We start from the raw sequence: 15,548 nt of genomic DNA, 5'->3' as shown, positions 1-15,548 counted from the left end.
GTCACGATCGCGACACGATTGTCCGCCAAACAAATTCACACTCATTTTTACTTCACATGTTGACCCAATGTACCAAACTATGTGTATTCCTTTTGGAGTACCGCACAGGACTGAAAGCTGAGAGCAAAACGATCCCGCTCGTTACGAGCGCAGTATCGGCGAATCCGGGCAGGGGGGGGGAGGGAGGAGGTTACATAAATACAACGCGGCAAAATCGAATTTTAATATTTAAAAGCGCTATGTCACCCTAGGCGCTAATTCCGCGTCTTAGTACATATGAATACATAAAATGTTTTCTTTTTAAATTGGTAATTATGATTTTAGACAGTGCTTTCCAAAGATTTACTCTGCACAGAAGCATTTTTTAATGCTTTAACGCTTGTTTTCATATGTGCATGCGTTTTATACACATAACATATTCTATATAAAACACATTAGCATACGGAAAGTAGCATAAATGCATTAATACCCGCTTTTGCTTTTGCAAAGAGAAAATATAGATGTGCCGTGAGAAATCAATTCAGTATCTTCCTCTAATTTTGTTTCTTCATCGTCTTCTGATCTTCTTCTTTTTTTACTTATAATTCCACATTTGCAACAATTACGCAACTTACTTCTATAAGAATCTACTAATTTTCCATTGGAAATTTTTTGCTGACGTTCGTCAGTTTTAGATAGACAGTGATAAATGCCAATAATTTCAGTGGGAAATATTTTAATAATTTAACTTGCGGTCAAATCAAAATGTTCGTTTCTTAAAGGTGCCCTAACAAAAATATTTATAATTACTATTAAATCAAATTAAATCAAATTATTATACTGAACCAATATTAAATCAATCCAGATAGCAGCAACGTTAAAATATTTTTGAAATATTTCCTGCTATTGGGAAATATTATGCATAAAAAAAAATCTTTTACCTTTGTTGGTAACCATAGAATAGAGACATCAATTGTGTAATAATTATATCAAAAGTTTTAAACGGTCTATTTAATTTTCAATTTTATTTTGCTTCTTTGTAGCTCTAACATACATTTACTTTTTTGGAATATTGATAAAATTTGATTGTATTTCTTCTTTTTATATTGTATTTTCTTTACAAGCAAAATCTACATGTTCTGTAAACATGTTCTTAAAAATGTTTGTAAAAAGATACCCAAAAATTTAGAGAACCATTTATTCAAGACATTGTGTAAAGTCCTAGCAATACAGTCATCGTCGTTTATTTTAAATTATTATGTATTAAAATATTATATTCTGCTATTTAATTTTATGTGCGTGCGTTATACTGCGGCCGCGTTTTACAGCCACTGACAAAATTATTAGGCACCCTTGCTTTCTGATAACATTTATAAAAACAATGTTATTTCTTTATTTAAAAAAATTGTAAAATAAATAGGGCGCCTAATAATTTTGTCAATGGCTGTATTTTTTTGTTCCTATTTTTACGTATGGATAATTAATTCATTGAACTTTCCTAATCGAATGTTTTTCTCGTATCCTTCTACGACGGATACACGTGTCCTGAGCAACGGCCTTGATTCCGCGGTTCTCATGCGAAACCGTATTTTCCGCATACAACAACAAGATAGTCATGTAGTCGTTAAAAATTTTTTTTTTATATTGGATCTTATCAAGACTTATTAATATAAGTTTTTAAACCTTGTTTATTATAAAATAAACAAATATTTGATATTAAATTCTGCATGCACTGATAGAGTGATAAAGATGTATTAAAACTTAATAAAAAAATACGAGATATGATGATTTGCTTAATTATAAATATTAAATTTGATGATTGTGAAACCGCAAATCGTGGAATTTATAATACGGAACTATCAAAAATCCTCATTTATTATTGCATATTTTAACTTTGTGAACTTTCGAAAATGTTAAAATAAAGTTGTTCATTGAGAACGTTCGAATTATAAAGATTGAAAGCTACGAGTTCGTTTCATTATGCTATGAATTGCTAATTTAAACGGTACATTAACGGTGATTAACGAAACCACGTTCGAAGGAATTAATTTATATCCCAAATCTAGACATATATCATTTAATCGATAATTAGTTGATCAAGAGATACCCGTTTTTAATTTATTCTATTTATAAAATTACATTCACAATTGTCAGTGATATTTTCAAAAAGATATATATATACATACATACATACATACATACATACATACATACATACATACATACATACATACATACATACATACATACATACATACATACATACATACATACATACATACATACATACATACATACATACATACATACATACATACATACATACATACATACATACATACATACATACATACATACATACATACATACATACATACATACATACATACATACATACATACATACATACATACATACATACATACATACATACATACATACATACATACATACGTACATACATATATATATATATATATATATATATATATAAGGTACTTGAGCCGAATAAGGCCCAGTACTAAATAAGGCCCACTTTTAAATTTACCATTTAAAAACCCACTTTATGTTTCGAAATATGTGCTTAAAAGATATGTCATAGGAAGTAGATAAAGACTGAATAGGAAATTAATCTCGCTGGCAACACGTTTATTCAGTGCAACGAAAACTTGTAACAAAGTGGGTAAATCAGTCGTTTTTATAAAAATGTGTTGTAAATTTAATAAGTATACATTATTTTATGGTTTATTACAACATATTATAATATTATTCAACTTTCTAACTATAGGAAAAAACAAATATGTATATCAATTTTTTGGAATAAATATACATTTTTATAAATAATGTATTAATAAATAAGGCCTCCTTGTACATTAATTGTTATAGCCATTGTCATTTGTTTATTATGTATGTGACTTGCAACAGAGAATAACGATTTCCAATAATACTATAAACTTTCCATAAGCTAAAATTGCACTAAAATAGCCAGAATTTCTTATGGTTAAATTATTAATTATAGACAAAATTAAAAATAATTGTGATGTTTTACTAGTATAATAGATCTTAAAGGATTTCGTATTTGTGATTAATAATCATTTTAACAGTGAGTTGGAAAATAATATTTAATTCCTTTGTTATTTTTAATTTATTTTTAATTCGGACCTTATTAAAAGCACAAGAATTTAATAAGGCCCAATGTCAGAGTTTAAAAACATTTCTTTTTTGTTTACTTAAAAATGTTTTATATAGAAGATAATTTTATTTTGGCGAGTGGTTGAAATAAACATTTTATTCTCATTTAGTTTATTTCAATATCTTTGTAAATAGAATTTATAAAAAATAAAATACGTTAGGTGGGCCTTATTCGGCTTGGGTACCTTATATATACATATATATCTTTATGGTTTGACACATAGTGGGACCAACTATAAGTTACGTATACATAGGTATACATTGATTTACATCAACATCTGAATGAGTATTTTGTAATTATTTTTTATATGTACAAGTTAGAAGCAAAGATATATCAAAATTTAGTTTTTTTATGCTATGATACTTAACGGTACCATTAGAAAAAGCATTGAAAACTGATTAAGCATGATATACATAATCTAAAATACATTATACATAGTTTTGTGATAATCATATTTACGATATTTTGTAATTAATAGTGATTTGTATACATTATATTAAATATTACACAAAGAAAAAAAGTTTTATATATATGGTAAATTAATGGGACCTTAAATATTTTAACTACTTCGCAAAACTGCTACAAAACATAAAGGAATTCCAAATGAGCTGTTCTAAGACATTCCTTAGCTACAAATGTTTTTAAAATTATTTATAAAATTTTACAATCTTTTTGAAAATATGACATGGGTCGGCTTCAAATTTATGCCATTACATCAAAGAAACTGGATCACATACTCGTATATGTCGTAAGTGTCGTAACGTGGATGAAATTTCGGAAACAATTGCTTGCTTCTGAATTAATGACGTAATTTGCAACTTTTTTTTGACATAGTATTTGAATTACGCACATATCGAAATTAACACAACATTAATATGTTTACTTTTTTATTATAACTGTCAATATTAATACCGAATCGCAGACAATCGTTTAAAATACATATCTACAGTAATATTTAATTAATCTACGAGGTATTGGCGAATATTATAATTCACTAAAAACAATATCTTATCGAAACTTATAAATTTAAAAATCAGAATCGATTAGTGAAACTAATAATTTTAATGAATTTTATTATAAAATGTTCGACATATTGTAGGAGAATAGATATCGGACAAGGATCGAGGGATCGAAGATCGATTGTTATCGGTCGATAATCGTAATGACCTTATATGTTGTCGGAATTTGGAAGAGCGCGAGCGAGCGGGAGTCCGCTGTGAGTCGGGAGCCGAGACAGTGCTCCGTGTCAGAGACAGAGTGTATAAGGACAGAGTAAGAGATAAACAGAGACAGAGTGCGGAAATTCAGAGTTAGCCACGAGTTCGTTTTTTCCTTTTACGTGAACTTTTGCAAGAGACGATTGATATTATTAATTCGACTGAAGCGACAAGATTCGCTCTATATATGTAATTATTTAAATCGCGTATTTGATTAAATTGCGACATTATTAATAACAACTATTTTAATCATTATATTTATTTCTATTTTATCCTTCTTAAAATCATATTATCCTACAATCTGGGGGCTCGTCCAGCGATAAAGCTCGTCCAGCGATAAAGCTCGTCCAGCGATAAAGCTCGTCCAGCGATAAAGCTCGTCCAGCGATAAAGCTCGTCCAGCGATAAAGCTCGTCCAGCGATAAGTGCCGTAACGCATATTATATTATATTACATATTACATGCGAAAACCGTTGGAATGCGAGAACAGTTCAACGCGCGTCGTTACACAGTGATATCGGACAAAGAGACAAACACGAAAACAGAGTGTTGTGTACATAAGTGACTCACAAGGAAATTTCGCGAGAGACAAAGACACCTGTTATTGTGTAATATATTGTGAGACTTATAAGTGAGTTGCGTGCAAGTCGCAATGGACAATATTCAGCATGCAATAATGAAGGATCCGACTAAGTACAAAGTAGAGGCACTTAAGGAGATGCTAAAAAGACATAATCTATCGACGGCGGGAACGAAGAACGAATTGATCTGTCGTCTGATGGAGGCTGATCCGAATGGCGAGTGGCTACGCGAGGATAACGAAGAGTCTCGCGATCGGCGTGGCGATGCGGAGGATGTCTCACAGGCTAGCGTTTCAAGGACGCAGCAAGGTACAAGCGCACGACTATCGGAAATTGAGCTTTACGAAAGAGAGAGAGAAATAGCGCGACGCGAGTTAGAATTAGCGCGGCGCGAAATAGAGATGTTGCGACAAAATCAGCGGATGGAACGCGTGGCAATTAACGAAAATCAAAACACTAACAATGATATCGTACGAACTCAATCTGCACAATCAAAAATAAATGTAACTGCTATCGCGGATTTACTCGGTTATTTTGATGGTAAATCAGTGCATTACGAGACATGGGAAAATCAGATCCGTTTATTGAAGACAACGTATAAACTAGAAGATGATACGGCTAGACTAATAATCGCTATGCGACTGAAGGGCAAAGCGCTGGAATGGATACATTCGAAACCGGAATATGTTGCGATGTCGTTCGACGCTCTTCTCGGTGAATTGCGGAGCATGTTTCAGCACCGTCAGTCCAAGATGGCACTAAGGAAAAAATTCGAGGACCGGATGTGGAAAAAAGAAGAGACGTTCCATGAGTATGTCCACGAGAAGATCATTACCGGAAACCGTGTTCCTATCAACAACGACGAGATGCTGGAATATATTGTCGAGGGCATACCAGACGATGCGCTTCGAAACCAGGCACGTATCCAAAGGTTTGACACAGTGGAGGCGCTTCTGAATGCATTTGAAAAGGTAACCCTGCGAGAACGAGGTGCGTTTAACTCGGCAAAATTTGAAAAAAGAAACGGTGTCGCGAATAGAGAGGAGAAGACTGAGAAAGGTGACGCGAAAAGAAGGCCGACAGATACAGTTAGACATTGCCATAATTGTGGTATGCGAGATCATCTGGGGGCAAACTGTCCGACTAAAGATCAAGGCGCGAAATGCTTTGCATGTAACGAACGCGGACATATTGCGTCTAAATGCCCGAAAAAAGCGGGAACCTCGAAAAGCTGTCTTATCGCAACGCGATCTAGGAACCAAAAATATGTTAAAGACGTTTCGATCCAAGGTCATCAAATAAAGGCATTAATAGATTCCGGAAGCGATCTTACACTGATGCGCGCGGATGAATACGTAAAATTAGGCTCACCACGATTGAAATTAGGCGGAATGCGATTCCGTGGAGTGGGATCAGATAATAACACGACCCTAGGAGAATTCGAGGCCGAAATTCGTGTTGACGAACACAACTATTCCGTGTGTATACAAGTAGTCTCGGACACGTTAATGCGACATCAAATGTTATTGGGAACCAACTTCTTGGATGCTGTCGAGGTCAATTTCAAAGCAGGAAAAATTTCCATTAGTCCGTTACAAGAGTCAACATGCGAGAATAAGCATTCGATACCGGAAATATTTAATATAAATTTGACACACGCGGATTTTGAGATAAATCACGTGGACGTGACCGGCGCGGGAAATGCGGAGCAAAGAGCATCGTTACAAAACCTTATTGAAAATTATAAGCCGAATAAAGCGCGCGAAACTAATATTAAAATGAAACTTATACTAAAGGACGAAGAACCAGTCTACCAGTCTGCCAGGCGATTATCTCCGTCGGAAAGAGAGGAGGTCAACGCACAAATCGACGAATGGCTTGCGGAGGGAATTATTCAGCCATCGATATCGGAGTATGCCAGTCCTGTGGTATTGGTCCGGAAGAAGGACGGGGCGGCCAGGTTGTGTGTGGATTATCGTCATCTAAATAAAAAGATTCTCAAGGATCGGTATCCGTTACCGTTAATAGAGGACGAGATAGACCTATTGCAAGGCGCTCTGTTGTTTACCACGCTTGACCTGAGAAATGGTTTCTTCCACGTAGCAGTAGAGGAGTCAAGTCGAAAATATACGGCTTTTGTTGTCCCTGACGGACACTACGAATTCTTGAAGGTTCCGTTTGGCTTGTGTAATTCGCCGGCCGTATTTCAAAGATTTGTTAATTTAATTTTTAGAGACCTGATACGAGAAGGGATAGTGATGGCGTACATGGACGATTTGATCATTCCTTCAAATGATGTTGATATCGGACTGAAGAGGCTCGAGAGAGTGCTCAAGGTTGCCAGTGAGGCTGGCCTTGACATCAACTGGAAGAAATGCTGCTTTCTACAGACGAGAGTGGAGTTTTTGGGGCACGTTATTGAGGCGGGACAAGTGCGCCCATCCAATAAAAAGACTGAGGCAGTTCGACGTTTTCCGGAGCCGACTAATGTTAAGCAGGTACAAAGTTTTCTGGGCTTGAGCGGCTACTTTAGAAAATTTATTCCAGGTTATGCTGCAATAGCACATCCATTGTCGAGTCTGCTGAAAACAGGCGTAAAATTCAATTTTGGCGCGGCAGAGAAGAATGCCTTCGAGAGGTTGAAGAAGATGCTGAGCGAAGGACCAGTATTAAGTCTGTACCGGGCGGGAGCAGAGACTGAGTTGCATACGGACGCTTCGGCGCTTGGATATGGTGCAATATTACTTCAGAGAGGCAACGAGGACAACCTTTTTCATCCTGTTTATTATTCAAGCGGGAAAACGACATCGGCTGAAGCTAAATACCCGAGCTACGAGTTGGAGGTCTTGGCTATAATAAAGGCGTTGAAGAAATTTCGCGTTTATTTGCTGGGCATCACATTCAAAATCGTGACCGACTGTCGTGCTTTCACGTTGACAATGAATAAAAAGGACCTGTGCGTACGGGTTGCCAGATGGGCATTGCTTCTGGAAGAGTTCCACTATACCATAGAGCATCGTCCTGGAAAGAGCATGGTGCATGTTGATGCGCTCAGTCGTAATCCGTTACCGGCGTGTTTGGTTATCGACGAGACAGACGCTGGGTTGACAGCTAGGCTCAGGAGAGCTCAAGAGGAAGACGATGGTGTGAAGAGGCTTCGCGAATTAGTTTCTCGCGGACAAGCACAGGAGTACACGTTACGAGGTAACCTACTGTTTAGAGAATCCGATGGTGATCTACAGCTTGTGGTACCAAGAAGAATGCAGGCGCAGATTATTCGTCGAGCACATGAGCAAGGCCATTTTTCGGTGAACAAGACTGAAAGTTTAGTAAAGAATGACTACTGGATTCCAAATTTACGACGAAGAGTCGAGGAAATTGTGCGCAATTGTGTTGCGTGCATTCTAGCCGAGAGAAAGCAAGGAAAGCAGGAATGTTTTTTGCATCCCATTGAGAAGGGGAAGGTTCCGTTGGATACCCTGCATATGGATCATCTGGGACCGTTGCCGTCGACGAAGAAGACTTATCATCACATTCTCGTAGTTATCGACGCTTTCTCCAAGTTTGTGTGGCTCTACGCTACAAAGTCTACGAGTACGCATGAGGTTTTAACGCGCCTGAGGAAGCAAGCGGCAGTTTTTTGCAATCCACGACGGATTGTCACTGACCGAGGAACTGCTTTTACATTGAGCGAGTTTGAGGAGTACTGTAAGGTACAAAACATCGAGCACATTTTAATAACAACAGGTGTACCGAGAGCGAATGGACAGGTTGAGCGAGTCAACAGAACGCTCATACCGCTACTGACCAAGTTGGCTGCTCCAAAACCGCATGAATGGTATCGGCACCTTGATACAGCACAGCAGTATCTGAATGCTGCACCTCATCGAAGCTTATGTTTATCTCCGTTCCAAGTGCTTTTAGGGACACACCCGAGGTTGAAGGACTGTCCAGAAATTAAGGAGATATTGGAGAAGGAGCGACTGGAGTCTTTTCAAGACGCCCGAGAAGAATTGCGAGCTGAGGCGAGGAAAAACATCGTCAAAATGCAGCAGGAGAACAAGCGGAGTTTCGACAGGAGAAGAAAGAAGCCTAGAGATTATCGCGAAGGAGAGATGGTCGCTATCAAGCGCACTCAGCGAGGCCCAGGGATGAAGCTTTCTGGCAAGTTCTTAGGACCATACGAGATTATCAGAGTCCTACGCAACCATAGATATGTGGTGCAAAAAATTGGTGAGAGTGAGGGTCCAAGTCGGACAACGACGTCGGCTGACTACATGAAGCCATGGGTTAGCGAGGACGATCATGATTATTCTGAAGATGATGACGAGGTTTCCGAATGACGCAGGTCGAAGATGTACATTCGAGGGCGAATGTAGCAGCAGGAATGGCCGAGCTGTAGGAGAATAGATATCGGACAAGGATCGAGGGATCGAAGATCGATTGTTATCGGTCGATAATCGTAATGACCTTATATGTTGTCGGAATTTGGAAGAGCGCGAGCGAGCGGGAGTCCGCTGTGAGTCGCGAGCCGAGACAGTGCTCCGTGTCAGAGACAGAGTGTATAAGGACAGAGTAAGAGATAAACAGAGACAGAGTGCGGAAATTCAGAGTTAGCCACGAGTTCGTTTTTTCCTTTTACGTGAACTTTTGCAAGAGACGATTGATATTATTAATTCGACTGAAGCGACAAGATTCGCTCTATATATGTAATTATTTAAATCGCGTATTTGATTAAATTGCGACATTATTAATAACAACTATTTTAATCATTATATTTATTTCTATTTTATCCTTCTTAAAATCATATTATCCTACAATATTCTTCTCATTACGTAAACTTGAATGTTCATTAATTCCTGGTGGATAAATAAAATATTACCGAAGAGTTTTAAACAATTTTGTACAGTTAGAAACAGGGATCCACAGATGTGATGAAAATATGAACATATAAATATTGTTTATCTGGATATATGTTTTAATCTCGATATGTGAATAAGACAAATATAATGTTAAAAATATATATCCACATATATCTAACGTAGAATTAATAAATTTCGGAATTTAATCGACGTAACGACATCTACTGAGACCGGTTCGGTATTCTCTCGTTACATCGAAAAAATTGGACCCTATATTTGTGATTACATTGATAAAATTTTGAAATTAATTGCTTGCTTCTGTATTAATGAGGTATTTTGACGTAAATTTTTAGAAACAGTTCGTATCATGACTACGTCCAGGTTGAAACACTTCGAGTTAAATCAACGTTCATATTTTCACATTTTCATTTTATACGTAAATCATAGTTTCCCAGCGAAAACGATCAATTAAGACACATGTCTTTGATAATATTTAATTGGCCTTAGAAGAAATGACGATTATTTCAATTCAAATAATAACAATATATTGTCGGAATTTTTATATTCAAAAATAAATATTAAACAATGAAAATAATATCTTCTGAAAATTTTCATCGAAAATTTATAAATATTTGTGACATAGCTTTTTTATTACGTAAATCAGAGCGTTCATTAATTCATAATAGGCTAATTAAATATTACTGAAGATATGGGCATTAACGATTTTATACGCTTGGAAACAAGGATGTACAAATGTAATGAAAAAGTGAACATACATTGTTCTATCTGGATATGTGTTAATTTTAATGTGTAAGTAATACGAATATTACGTTAAAAATATATATTTACATATGTATATCATTAACACAGAATTAATTAATTTCGGAATATAATCGACGTAACGGCATCTATTGGGTCCGGTTCTGATTTCTCTCGTTACATCGAAAAAATTGGACCCCATATTTAGCGTTACATCGATGGAATTTTAGAATTAATTGCTTGCTTCAGTATTAGTTAGATATTTTGACATATACTTTTAGAAACACAGGTCGTATCATGATTATGTCCAAATTGAAAAATATTCGAAATAAACCAGCAAGTTAATACATTCACACTTTCATTTTCATTTACATATAAATTCTAGTTTCCAAGTAAACGCAATCTATTAAAATGCATGTCTTTGATAATATTTCATGGCTACGAGGAATTAACATTTATATTAATTCATATAATAGAAACAATGTGTCGAAATTTATAAGTTACAAAATCAGCATTGGACAATAAAACCAATATCTTTAGAATATTTTCATTTAATATTTATAAATATCGTTTACATGTCCTTTTTATTACGTAAATCAGAATGTTCATTAATTCATAGTAATGTAATTAAATACTACTGAAGGTAAGTGCATTAACGATTTCATACGCTTGGAAACAAGGATTTGCAGGTGTAGTAAAAAAATGAAAATACATTGTTCCATCTGGATATGTATTCCAATCTCGAATAATACGAATGATAATGAATAATACGAACATTATGTTTAAAAATATATGTCCACATATATCGGTAACGCAGAATTATTTTCGGATTTTAATCGACGTAATGGCATTTATTGGATCCGGTTCTGATTTCTCTCGTTACATCAAAGAAATTGAACCCAATACTTGTCGTTACATCAATGGAATTTTGAAATTATGACTTAGGTCTGCATAAATGAAGTATTTTGACATATATTTTTATAAACACAGTTTGTATTATTGCTATATTGAGTTTTAAAAACAATCATGTAAAACCAACGTTTAAATATTCATATTTTTATTTTATATGTGTGTTTTAGTTTCTAAGACAACCAATTAAAACACATGTCTTCCATAATATTAATTGGCCTTCGAGAAATTGACAATTATTTATAAATTACAAAATCAGCATTGGACAATAAAACCAATATCTTTAGAAAATTTTCATCTAATATTTATAAATATCGGTGACATATCCTTTTTATTACATAAATCAGAGTGTGTTTATTAATCCTAGTATGCTAATTAAATACTACCGAAGATAAGTACATTAACGATTTTGTACGCTTGTAAACAAGGATTTACAGATATAATGAAAATGTTAACATACATTTTTCTATCTAGATATGTGTTTCAATCTCGGTACGTGAGTAATATTATGCGTAAGGTTAGATTCCGAAACGTCCTTTCCGAGGAAAACTTTATTTGAAATAAATAGTACGTAACGTATACCGTATTATGTCGAGTAAAATTTTTCTCCAAGAGAATGTTTTGAAATGTAGTTTGAAATATGTATCAACACACATCGTTAATGCAGAATCAATTAATTTCGGAATTTTGTCGACGTAACGATTGGGTCCGGTTCTGTTTCTGTCGTTACATTGAAGAAATTGGACTCAATACTTGTCGTTACATTAATAAAATTTTGGATTTAATTGCTTGCTTTTTTATTAACAGTGTTTTTGATACATATTTTTAAACATACCATTCGCATTACGCCTATGTCGGGATTGAAACTCATCGAATTAGAATAATATTTAAGAATTTTTGTATAATATACATTTAGCGCTAGAGTGAGGTGACTTATAATTTACAGTGGGGGAGGGGGGGTAATATACATATGTGCTTGTACAATAAGTTGCATACGTAAAAATATAGCGTATATAAATATACACTAAGTATATATTATAAGAAAATCATGAAAAGTTATTTTAATTTGATGAGTTTCAATGTCGATATAAGCGTATTGTGAATGGTATGTTTAAAAATATGAATCAAAGTATACTGTTAATACAAAAGTAAGTAATTAATTCCAAACTTTCATCAATGTAACGACAAGTATTGAGTCCAATTTCTTCGATGTAACGACAGGAGTCAGAACTAGACCCAATAGATATCGTTACGTCGATAAAATTCCGAAATTAATTGATTGTGCATTAACGATGTGTGTTGATACATATTTTAAGCTACATTCCAAAACATTCTCTCGGAGGAAAAGTTTTCTCGATAATACAGTATACGTTAGGTGTACCATCTATTTCAAGTAAAATTTTCCTCGGAAAGGACATTTCGGAATCTAACTTTAAACATAATATTTGTATTATTCACGTACCGAGATTGAAACACATATCCAGATAAAAAAATGTATGTTAACATTTTCATTATATCTGTAAATCCTAGTTTCCAAGCGTACAAAATCCTTAATTTACTTATCTTTGGTAGTATTTAATTAGCGTACCAGAATTAATAAACACTCTGATTTAAGTAATAAAAAGAATAAGTCATCGATATTTATAAACATTAGATGAAAATTTTTTAAAGACATTGGTTTTATTGTTCAATGCTGATTTTGAATTTATAAATTTTGACGACACATCGTTTTTATTATGTAAATTAATATAAACGTCAATTCCTCGTAGCCAATAAAATATTATCAAAGATATTAGTTTTAATCGATTGCGTTTACTTGGAAACCAGAATTTACATATAAAATGAAAATACGAATATATTAAAGTGTTGGTTTACCTCGAATGTTTTTCAATTTGGACATAACTGATACGAACTGCGTTTCTAAAAATATATGTCAAAATATCTCACTAATACAGAAGCAAGTGATTAATTCCAAAATTTTATCAATGTAACGACAAATATGGGGTCCAATTTCTTAGATGTAACGACAGCAATCAGAACCGAGCCCAATACATATCGCTACATCGATGAAATTCCAAAATTAATTAATTTTGCGTTAACGATGTATGTGGATATATATTTTAAACTACATTCCAAAACTTCTCAAAAGAAATTTTTACTCGATATTGTATAGTATACGTGTACTATGTATTTCAAGTAAAGTTTTCTTCGGAAAGGACATTTTAGAATCTGACCTTATACATAATATTAGTATTACTCATACATCAAGATTGGAACACATACCCAGATAAAACAATGTATGATCACTTTTTCATTACGTCTGTAAAGCTTTGTTTCCAAGCACATGAAATTGTTAATGCACTTATCTTCCGTAGTATTTAATTAGTTTACCATGAGTAAATAAACACTCTGATTTACGTAATAAAAAAACTATGTTTATAAGCTTTAGATCAAAATTTTCAGAAGATGTTAGTTTCATTATTCAACGTCTATTTTGGAATATATCCTTTTATTACCGTAGTCAAATTTAGTTACGTACATAGCGACGTAGCGTCTGTGAGACCCGGAAAATGAAATATTTTTTGATACGCTTTTTGTAATTATTCAGTCTTTTGTAGTAGAATTACATGCCTATTTGATTTACATTAAATATTTCTTTTAAAATTATAAGCTTTACAAAATCGAGTGGGGTTCCCCACAAACGCCACCACAGTAGTAGAGGGATATAAATTCCGATGATATATCGTCTTTTATTATTTGAATTAACATAATCAATTCCTCGAAGGTCAATTAATATTATGGAAGACATGTGTCTTAATTGATTGTCTTAGAAACTAGAACTCACTCACTCACTTTCATATAAAATGAAAATGTGAATATTTGAACGTTGGTTTCACACGAATGTTTTTAAAACTGGACATAGCCATAATACAAATTGTGTTCATAAAAATATATGTCAAAATACTTCATTGATACAGACATAAGCGATTAATTTCAAAAATTCATCGGTGTAACGATAAGTATTGGGTCCAATTTTATTGATGAAATGAGAGAAACCGGACCCAATAAATGCCGTTACGTCGATTAAAATCTGAAATTAATTCTGCGTTAACAACATATGTGTATATATATTTTTAAACATAATATTCGCATTATTCATACATCGAGATTAGAACACATATCCAGATAGGACAATGTATGTTCACTTTTTCATTATGTGATCATCACGCATCACGCAATCACACGCATGTACGCGTAAAAGGTCGCATGTTGCAATCACGCGTGATGGGAACATTTCACGGTGTGACCCAATCAGCACACAATATTTCTTTAATGTTTTTTTAATATTTATTTAATATTAATTTTTCATTGTACAATTCATTATAACAAAAATATTTATAAATATTTATTAAATATTTATTTAACATTAATTAAATATTTAAAATAATGATTTTGGAAAATATTTATTTAATGTTCATTTAACGTTTATTTTATGTTTATTTAATATTTATTTCACATTAATTTTTCATTTAAAAAAACATTTTTTAAAAACATTAATTTAACATTTATTCAACTTTAATATTTATTTCACATTAATTTTTTATTTGAAAAGTCATTTTTTAAAATCATTGATTTAACATTTATTTAACATTAATTTAATATTTATTTTACATTAATTTTTCAACAATTTCAAAAACATTAATTTAACATTTATTAAATATTAATTTAATATAAATTTAATATTGATTTTTTTTTAATAAACATTTTTTAAACGTTTATTTAATATTGTTTAAGTATTTATTTTTCATGAATTATTTAATTAAAAAAATAATTTTAATAAGCATTTTTTAAATGTTTATTTAACATTTATTTAATGTTTATTTAATATTAATTATTTTATTTATTTTTCGTCTCTATAAAATCGTTTATTTATCATTTATTTAACATTTAAGCTATTTATTTGTTAATTATTATTAATTTTAAAATTTGTTTAAAAAATATTTTAATGACATCTATGAAAATCAGTAAAAAATTAACTTAAGGGCAG

This window comes from Solenopsis invicta, chromosome 1, assembly GCF_016802725.1.
Source record: "Solenopsis invicta isolate M01_SB chromosome 1, UNIL_Sinv_3.0, whole genome shotgun sequence".
Classification (NCBI taxonomy): domain Eukaryota; kingdom Metazoa; phylum Arthropoda; class Insecta; order Hymenoptera; family Formicidae; genus Solenopsis; species Solenopsis invicta.
The sequence above is the reverse complement of the archived record's forward strand: the minus strand, read 5'-3'. Positions refer to the sequence as shown.